This window comes from Apodemus sylvaticus, chromosome 9, assembly GCF_947179515.1.
Source record: "Apodemus sylvaticus chromosome 9, mApoSyl1.1, whole genome shotgun sequence".
Lineage (NCBI taxonomy): Eukaryota > Metazoa > Chordata > Mammalia > Rodentia > Muridae > Apodemus > Apodemus sylvaticus.
The window spans coordinates 100,566,657-100,576,915 of NC_067480.1; the positions used below are offsets into that span (position 1 = coordinate 100,566,657).

General features: G+C 40.0%; 1 pseudogene; it reads left to right on the forward strand.

Annotated features, from left to right (window-relative positions):
• Nucleotides 1–5,681: 5,681 nt before the first annotated feature.
• LOC127692075 (THO complex subunit 4-like) lies at nucleotides 5,682–6,412 on the forward strand (annotated as a pseudogene).
• Nucleotides 6,413–10,259: the final 3,847 nt, after the last annotated feature.

A 10,259-nucleotide genomic window follows, 5' to 3' on the forward strand; every position in this document is an offset into this window, starting at 1 on the left:
TCTTTTTCATTTTTTTTCTGAAACAAACCTGTTTTAAACTAAGTTATTTTGGGGATAAATTTTACTGGTTACTCTTGGGGAGAAGATGTCATTTTCACCTTTGCCTTAATAAAATAAAAATGTGTGTATAAAAAAACCCCCAAGTATTCTAGGGTCATAAACTAATAAGACATCGTTGATGACTGATTTTTGTGGTAGGAGGGTTCCTTCACACAACCTTCTAGAAAACAATCTAGAATTTCTTGCTCAAATTAGTATAGCTATACACTGTTCTCCTGTTTCCCCCACCCCCAAAATGTTCCACAGACATTGAATCTGTGTTTGCACAAGGTGACTCCCAAGAACTTTCCCTTTGGGGGGAGAGGTTTGGGTTGGTGGTTTGGTGGATTATTTGGTTTTGTTTAGTTTAGTTTTGTAACCTGGCTGTCCTTGAACTCATTCTGTAATGCAGGCCACTATTGAACTCATAGAGATCCTCTTATATCTGCCTTCAAATGTTGGGATTAAAGGTGTGCATTTCTAGACACAGCTTTTTCTTTTCCTTTCTTTTCTTTTCTTTTCTTTTTTCTTTTGTTTTCTTTTCTTTTCTTGAAGATGACAGTGAAAGCTGGAGACATCTTACATCTGTGATGAGCACAGTGTCTCCTTGACCTTCTGGCCAGTGAGTAGCTGGAAGCAGGAAACATGGCTCCTACAGAAGCACAGGAAATTTTTTAAAAATCCAGTCATAGGCCAAAATACCTAGGGATGGTGGCACACACAAAGGCAAACTCTCTGGGAGTTTGAAGCCAGACTGGTCTACATAGCAAGTCCTAGGACAGCCAGAGACTCTGTCTCAAAAACAGACAGACAAAAAAACAAGCAAATAAACCAAAAAAAAAAAATAAATAAATAAAATAAAATAAAAAAAACCACCAAAAAACCAAAAACCAAAAACCAAAAACAACCCCCCCAAAAACAAAAAAAAAACAACAAAAAAACCAAAAAAAAAAACCAATCCCCCCAACAAGCATCCTATCACAATACCACTGCTGTGATTTCAAAAACATGTATTCCAAATGATGCTATACACCAAGACAATTAAAAGTCATAGCATTAAGCAATGGAAGATTTGAAATAGGCGTACAGGAAAGAATAGAACAAAAGCCGATCAACAGAGGGTAAACTATGCCATACCCTGAGTGCAGGATAGTCCACATGAGTCTACATCTAAAAGAAATTTAAATTTAAATTCAAAAGCAGTGTGCTTCTTGGATTTTATGACAGGGTAGAACTGTAATTTATTACAGTTTAGAAGTGTTGTGTTAAAGTAATTGGGTCCTTGTTACAGTCTAGTTTTCCACTAGACATCAAGTCTTTATGATAAGCTATCTTTTTAGTTTTCAAGAAAGAAAGAGTTTATTTTGTTTTACTGCTCATCAGTTCGACAAGTTAGAAGGAATACACAATATCCATGGTGCTGGTGAAAGTACATACAAAGTGGCCTGTCAGACACCACAGAATATAAGTTGATATTCAATCTTATACCTAACATATTTATCATATTTATGACTATATCTTCCCTTTGACCACACATAGGTTATAAATCCATCAAGTACACAAAAGGTGTAGATGTATAATAGTGGAATTACTTTTATAACAGCAAAGACTTGCTAATAACTCACCAGTAATAATTATATTTCCACATTATAGACTTCCATGCAACTACTAAAATTAATATAGTCCATTACATACATGAATGGTAAATTGGCTAAAACTTATTTTTATTTTTTATTAGATTCAACACAATATATCTTTTTATACCAATCATAAAATCATAAATATGTTATTAAATGAACATAAATCGATGACATCTTTTGTTTGTTTGTTTTGCTTTTAGTAGAGCTTAAAATCATAGCTCTTTTTTTTTTTTTTGTATTTTGTATTTGGTTTTTTCGAGACAGGGTTTATCTATATAGCCCTGGCTATCCTGGAACTCACTCTGTAGACCAGACTGGCCTTGAACTCAGAAATCTGCCTGCCTCTGCTTCCCAGAGTGCTGGGATTACAGGCGTGTGTCACCACTGCCGGGCTAAAATCATAACTCCTACTATGGTACAAACCCTAAATAAGAACAATTTTTTAGCCATTGGAGTTCACTGTAGCAAGGCTGTCTTTCAACGATCCTCATATCATCAAAGGATTTTACCTCCATAGTAGGTAAGCTAAGAGTTCAGAGTTCTATTGCACCAAGGAATAAATTGTAGGCACAATTATTTGGATACAGATTTCAAGCAATGGTCAAAGCTATTTGGCTTGAGTGATTTTCATCATTCTTAGGCCACAGATAACAGGTTACGTTTATTTAAGAAATAGTATGTGTATTAAGATGGTCTATCCATGAAGTCAGTCATCAACTGTTACGAGGAACAATGGTTCTGGTTGGAGGGTTGCACAGACATTAGGTGAGGGTAAGATTCTGGTTCATTGCCTGTGATGGTTTTGAAAAGCATTTATCTCAGTAAAAGAGCAACTTATTAGGTCCTCTTCTTCAAAACTGATACAATAATTGTAAATATCAAGCAAAACATTCAGTCTCACTCTTTGTTGTTCTCTTGTGATCCATCTTGTGAAAAAGAAAAGAAACGGAAAAGAAAGAAAGAAGTAAGGAGGGAAGAAAGAAAGAAAGAAAGAAAGAAAGAGAAAGTAAGTAAGAAAGAAAGCCCTCAAAGATAAATTTTTTTTAAAAGGTTAAAATATTTGCTTAGTCAAATATCGTGCTAAGTGCCCGTAATCCGACTCCTCTGATGGCTGCTGCTTGGACAAGGTGACACTGACCTTAGGTCTATCCACTATCTCAGAGGCATAGGGATCTGTGAGAGAACCTTACCAACTTGGTCTACCCGAGAATTCAAGACCAGCTGGGTTACACAGTGAAGACAGTCTCAAACTCAGAACAAACAAACAACATTTAGGGGACAGTAAGTAATAAAGACTTAGCTCAGAAGTTTGAGACCAGAAAGAAACCCTCACCCCATCTCTGAAAAAAAAAAAAAACAGATCACTACTCTGATTACAAACAGCTGTAATCACTGTGATTACATCTGGATGTAATGAAAATCTAAAAACAGAGGGCACCACTGTTTGGGATTTTTTGCTTAATGTGACATGGGGAGATGTACTTCTCCAGATGTTGAGGCAGGCAGACACTCACCTTTAATATGAATCTTGCCTTGAGGACATTCGATCAGGATCAATCAACTGAGATTCTAATCTAATCTAAACTGGGCCACACCTTCTTTTCAAAGCCTATATAAAGACCTGGAAGAAGGAGCTTTGCCTCTTTGCCTGCTTGCTCTCACCTTGCTAACAAGTCCATTCCTTCACCGGGATCCCAGCATCTCTACTGAAGACCAGATGAGACCTCCAGCCTTGTGGACTGAGTGGATTCTGGAACTCTGAACTTTCCATTCATCATAGCAAACCATTGGATTAGCGGGACCACACCTTGTAAGTCATTCAACTCAATCCCCTTTCTGTATGTATGTAGAGATTCATTCTGTAAGTTGTGCTTCTCTAGAGAGAACCCTGACTACCATAGTGATGATGCTTTTCATTTCAAAGATTTAGAAGAAAGATACTTGTCTCAAAACTATTTCTCTGGGCTGGGCATAGTGGCCCATGGGTTTTCTCTCCCTACTTAGTAGAGGGAGTTAAACAAATCTATGACTCACGGGTCATGACCATGTATCAAGTTCTAGGCTACAGAGTCTGACTAGGTCTTAAAGGTAAACCAAACAAACAAACCAGTGTTCTCTCTCTGCACCATTAAAGACACTGAGATGAATCTGAGAATGGGACCCAGTGAGTTGCATTCCAATGGAATTGATGGCTGAGCCCAAACAATGTCTTAGACACTAACCCCTTTATCTCAATGCCTTCCTTCTTTTAGTATAATATCCATGCATCTTATTCTCCTTCTTCATGCCCTTGCTGGAGGGCTCCAGGAATGTCTCCATGGCAGAGTACTTGTGTGGCACGTTTGCAGCCTTGGGTTATATGCCCAGCAATAAACACAATTAGTAGCTGTCTGTCTTGGTGACACCCCTCTACCAGACAGTCTCTGATTCCTTCTATGTTGAAGTCACAGAAACTTGTGATGTGTGCCCATTTTTTTTTTGTCTCTGTGTTTGTATTTTCTTTGTTTCTTTGTTTTTTGTTTTTCCTATCTAATGGGAGAAGTTTAGAAATGGTGTTCTGAGTCTTTAGGTGTCCAAAGCTTTCATACAAGCACTTGGGAGGCAGTGGCAGGCAGATCTCTGAGTTGGATGCCATCTCTGCTCTACAGAGGGTTCCCCCCACCATGCCTAGGAAAAAAACTCTAACTGATTTAAGATAAGGTAAGAGGGACAAACTGTGTGAAGGCTATGAAAAATGAAGCTTTCAGTCAGATTGTGGGTATCACAGGGAATTAGCCACAGTATTTTCTTTTTGGCATCTAGGTTACATTTCCCAAACATTGTTTTCTTTGGTATTCTGTCTCTTTGTGGATTGTAATTATTTGTGGGGTGAAAAAAATGATTCAATTTTCAGAGATAGTATGCTTATCTAGGGAGGTTTTTTCCTGAGTATAAAAGGAGTTTGGAGAGGTTTGGACAGCACACTTTCGGGAGCTGAGGTAAGTTACAAATGCAGCACAGGGTTCTACTGTCCAATCTGCAGTGAGAGAGAAGGCTTGACAGAGAGGTGAGGGAACCACACCAACTGGTCTCCAAAAGCCAAAACGTCTCCTAGGAAAGGTCCAGGGTCAGAGTTATGAAATATTTCTTTCCCAAGACTTAGACTTAACATTCAATTCTAAATTATACTTGCTTTTAAGTAACGTTCACATTCTGAAAACGCATATTTTGGATGATTGTAGTTTTCGTTCTAATTATGTTTCTTAACATGGTTTCATCTTCCTCTGGTAAAAATATACAGAGAGTGTTATTTTATTTCTGTAGTCTGGGACTTACTAGGCTGCCCTGGACAGTCTAGAGCTGTCTAGGTGTAGTAGCAGGCTGTCATCTAACTTGAAAAGATCCTCCAGTCTCTGCCTCTTGAGGGCTGGGATCAAAAGCATTGGCCACCACACTGAACCTTTTTTTTTTTTTCCTTTTAGTTTACTCTATTTTGTTTGTGACAGTGTTCCCCTATGCAAACCTGGACAATGTGATTATATTTTATTTTCTGTTCAAATTCCTCAAATTCCTTTCTGGTGTGTTTGGTGGTGTGTTGGTACAGTAGTCAGGTAGAGCTCAGAAGACTTGGATGGGTGAATTGTCTCCTCAATAGGTACTGGTACCCAGAGACTGGCCTCAGCTCATTGGGATTGGATGTTCAGATGTTTCCAGTGTTGTTAGGAAACTGTTGTGTTAAGAGTGGTATTAAGAGGCCTACTCAGGAATCACTCTGAGTAGGCCAGAAATGTAATTAAGCAGTTCTATCACTTACCAAACAATTAGAAGATACAGCCACCTGTAATGGTTTCAATTGAAACCTTTGTCGATAAAGAGTGTTCCTGTTGAAAATTCTTGTTTTTCCTCATCAAGTTCTCAGGACCTCTTCCCTGTTGCTCAGTGATTTACTATGCTAAAAGCACCAGGGAGAGACTTTGAACATAAGGTTAAAACTTTGTTTTCAAAACAGGTGGGCTCGATCTGATGCCCGAATCCACACTGGCGATGGCCAACAAAGTGGACATGTCTTTGGATGACATCATCAAGCTGAACCGGAGGCAGCAAGGAGGTCCCTCCTGGGGCCGGGGTCGCAGAGGGGCCGACTACCAGAACTTCCGTGGCTTCAAAGCAGGCGGCGGTGGTGAGCCTAGGAGGAAGCAGCCTGCCATGGCCCTGCGTGGCAGGAACCGGGTGGCACCATACAGCCACCAGAAGCAACGTCGGGACAAGTGGCAGCAGGACCTAGTCCACAGGGCCTTCGTGGGTGGAGCCAGCGTGGACAGCGGCGGGAAGCTGCTTATGTCCAACCTGGACTTTGCAGTGTCGGATGCTGATATACAGGAAGTCTTTGCTTCATCTGGAACTTTGAAGAAAGCCACTGTGCACTATGATCGCTCTGGACAAAGTTTGGGGACAGCTGATGTGCACTTTGAACAGGAAGCAGATGCCCTGAAGGCTATGCAAGAGTACAATGGTGTGCCTTTGGATGGCCGCCGCATGAAGATCCAGCTTGTCATATCACAGATTGGTACACAAGGAAGTCCTGGACAAAACATGAAAGGAGGAGACATGACAAGAAACTGCGACTGTGGAGGTTTCTGTGGTGGAGCACCAGGAGGGCAGGTGGAGGCCAGTGGGGATGGCACAGAGGCACCAGCAGGAACATGAAGCAGCAGCTTACTGCAGAGGAGTTGGATGCAGAGCTGGATGCTTAATTTGAAAGGATGCACACCAGCTGAACAATGGAGCAAATCTGCACATGTAACAGGACCCAGAAGCCTCCTCTGTGATGCCCAGAGGGAGGGCTGGCAACAGGCCTGTACACAGAAGGGTAGATTTGTATTATGCTTCTTTTTATTTCTTCTTTTTTTCTTTTGTGTTTTAAAATAAAATCTAAAAACTCATTTAATTCTTTTTCTTTTTCATTTTTTCTGAAACGTACCTGTTTTGTAGTAAGTCATTTTGGGGGATAAATTTTATTGGACAGTGTTATCACGAAGGTGTCATTTTCACCTTTGCCATAATAAAATAGAAATGTGTATAGGAAAAAACCAAATATTTTAGGTTCGTAAAGTAATAAGATATCATTGATGACTGATTTTTGTTGTGAATGAATAATTTTCACACAGTTTGTTACTCTCTGGGTCTGTGCTCAAGAGTGAAGGCCAAAGGTCAAGGTATTTGCTTCCTAAAATCTTTTACAACTGTGGCCTAAAAATAGAGTTGTCATTCAAGCAATATAATTAAAGCTGACCTAGTATCCTGTTATGTGGTATAAGTATTTTAGTTGCTCAATAGTGCTAGGTTTCTCGATCTTCCCTGGAGTTCAGCAATTATTTTACATCTTGGGGCCTTAAAGAATGATATTTGGGGACCATGTAGTTTACTGGCAAGTAATATGTCATTGCTGGTTGGGTCTGGAGGAAACTGGAATTTCGGGTTATCTTATACAAGGGCAGAGAATTTAAATCACATTGAAAATTTGTAGATTAAAACATTCAGGAAATGGTGGTAGGCACAACTCTACTTAATCATTGGCCAGCCTGTAACTGCAATTGTAATGGGAAACAGTTAACATGACTCAGGCCATTTGAGAAGCAATTGCTATGGTTGTTGTCTTAGTCAGGGTTTGTATTCCTGCCGAAATATCATGACCAAGAAGCAAATTGGGGAGGAAAGGTTTTATTCAGCTTACACTTTGAAATTGCTGTTCATCATCCAAGGAAGTCAGGAATGGAACTCAGGCAGGTCAGGATACAGGAGCTGATACAGAGGCCTTGGAGGGATATTCCTTACTGGCTTGCTTCCCCTGGCCTGCTTTTCTTGCTTTCTTAGAGATCCCAAGACAACCAGTCCAGAGATGGTACCACCCACAGGGACCCTCACCACTTGATCACTAATTGAGAAGATATCCCACAGTTGGATCTCATGGAGGCACTTACCCAACTGAAACTCCTTTCTCTGTGATAACTCCAGTCTGTGTCAAGTTGACATACAAAACGAGGCAGCACTGTTGTTGAAAATAGAAAAAAGGAGAGGATCCTAGCAGAACATCCCAGTTAGTGGTCTGGTCTTATTTCAATAAGCTTATAGGCCTGGTGGGAAATTCCATTACCAAACTAGAAAGTGTCATAGACATTTTTTCTCTTTTATTCTATTTAGTGCTTTATATATTTTTTAAATAATGAAGAAGACTAAAAGCACAAATATTCAAATTAACAGATGGTTGACTCTTCCTAGCCAAAGCAATAAAAGGCTGCATAATTCTCACCAGGAATGTATTTAGTTACAAGTTAGTTCTTTAGTCCTTTTTTTTTTTTTTAAATGCAGTTCATTATGGAAGATTCTTTTTCTATTCTCAAATTTCTGATCTCTTTTGAAAATGTCAAAGCACATGAAAAGAATCTTACTTTTTTCATTCCATTCTAATACTGGGGGTGTCTCTGAGGTGGGAATTTTTTACACTCTATTTATACTCTGATCCTTACTTACATTATCTTGACCTCTCTTTCCTTACAACATGCCAAGTTCCCAGACAGAAGCTAGCATTCCTGTGCAGTATCCCAAAGGCATCCAAAAGAAACATGTATTTATTATCCCTTGTCAATAGATGTTACTTATGTACATTAGCATATTTTTAATTGTTTTAGGCTTATATATCCATATATCATTTTCTTGTGTGTTTATTATTTAGAGATGGGGTCTCACAGTATAATGGCCAAGAATTCACTATATGGAAAAGGCTAGCCTCAAACTCCCAGGATCTGCTTGTCTCTTTCTTTGACTAAATTCCTAGTATCATGAAGTAATTTAAAATAGTTTAAAATTTTAATATAATTCAAAGTAGACCTAGACCCTCCAAATGACCAGACATAGACTCTTACCCTCATCTCTTAAAGATTGTTGTAGGTGTCCATACTTGCACTGGCATACATTACACATGTGTGGAGGTCAGAGAACTCATAGGAGCTCATTTTCTCCTTCCACCACGTGGGTCCTGGGGACAGAACTCAGACTATCGGGCTCTCTGTCACGTGCTCGAGCCCACTGAGCCCTCTCACCTAGTTCTCCATTTTGATAAGAGGTATGGAACTTGAGTTACCAGAAGCATCCTTATTCCTACTCTTGCTACCGATGCAATCAATACAGAGGGAAATAGTGATGTGCTCACTGCACTAGACATAGAAAGGTTTATCTCCCCGTGTGGCATCTACTTTGTGTTACCACAGGCATAACGTATGCCACCACTCTGCCTTCAGTGACGCGTGTCCTTCAGACAGCAGCAGCTGGAAACTCTGAGCATTCTCAGGCACTTCTTCACAGCACAACCAGTCCGCTACATCTTTTCTCACGTGACAGTCACGTGGCAGGGGCACTAGGTTCCCAGAGAACTGGTTATGGGGACCAAATAACATCTTCACATGTGTGAATCCACAGCTCTGGTAGAGGATCTCAGGAGACTGGTGTTTGGCCTCTCAGGTAATTCTGGACAGCAAAGGTTTTTAAATTATTATTGTAGGGAGATATTCTTTAGCATATCCTAATGCTTTGTAAAAATAATAATGTTGAGCTACCTTCCAAATATGGGCTCCATGTTTGACTTTTTTTTAAAAATATTTTTATTTTCTATATTCTTTGTTTACATTCATTTTTTCCATGTTTTACTTTTTTAACGTCTTTTGTAGATACGGAGTCTCAGGTAACCCAGGCTGGTCTCTCACTGGGAAACTGAGTACGACCTTGAATGACTGACTGCTCCTTCTGCCTGGCTCAAAGGTGGGTGCCGCCACTTCCGCTCTTCATCTCTCACTCCACGCTCTTTCTCCGTTTCTGCAAGTACTTTATTTTTCTGGACCAAGTTTCAGAATCCTTTTGACTGTTTGTTGTTTTACAACACCACCCTAAGTTTCCCAAATCGAAGTTTTAATCAAATTTCTATTGCATTTTAGTGGAGTGCCTGACACCCATCTTTTATAATTCAGTTTCTAATCTATTCATCTCAGTTATTTTTGTTGTTGTTGTTGTTGTGGTGGTGGTGTGCCTTTTTCTGTCGTGGAAACTTAAAACCACTTAACAGTATTTGAGGGGTTTTGAAACAATTGCTTGAAAACCTGGAGCTGGAGGAACGGCAGGAACAGCCTTTCTGACGGGAAACCTGGGAAACACCCTGTTCAGAACAACCTGCCATTCCAGACCTGGGAAAATCCCAGCTCAGATTCCAAGACTTTAAAGGTGATGATTAAGTACTTGGAAATTTGCATCCATACTTGTCAGCAAACTTAAAACATTCCCTACTATTTTGCAGAACTAGTCCAGAGATAATTCATATCTCTGTTTTAGTAATCTCTGTTTTGCTGACTAAGGCTAGTTCTGATGGAAATAAACTTTGCCATGATATCATTTCTGCTTTTTCCTCATTCCAGTCCCTGTCTGGGCCTGCCTGTGTCCCCACGGCAGGGGTGTCTCAGCCTGGGCCTGCCTGTGTCCCCACGGCAGGGGTGTCCCAGCCTCTCCCTTGCTACTCACTGCTCATAGTCTTGACTCCTGATGTATCCTCAATGT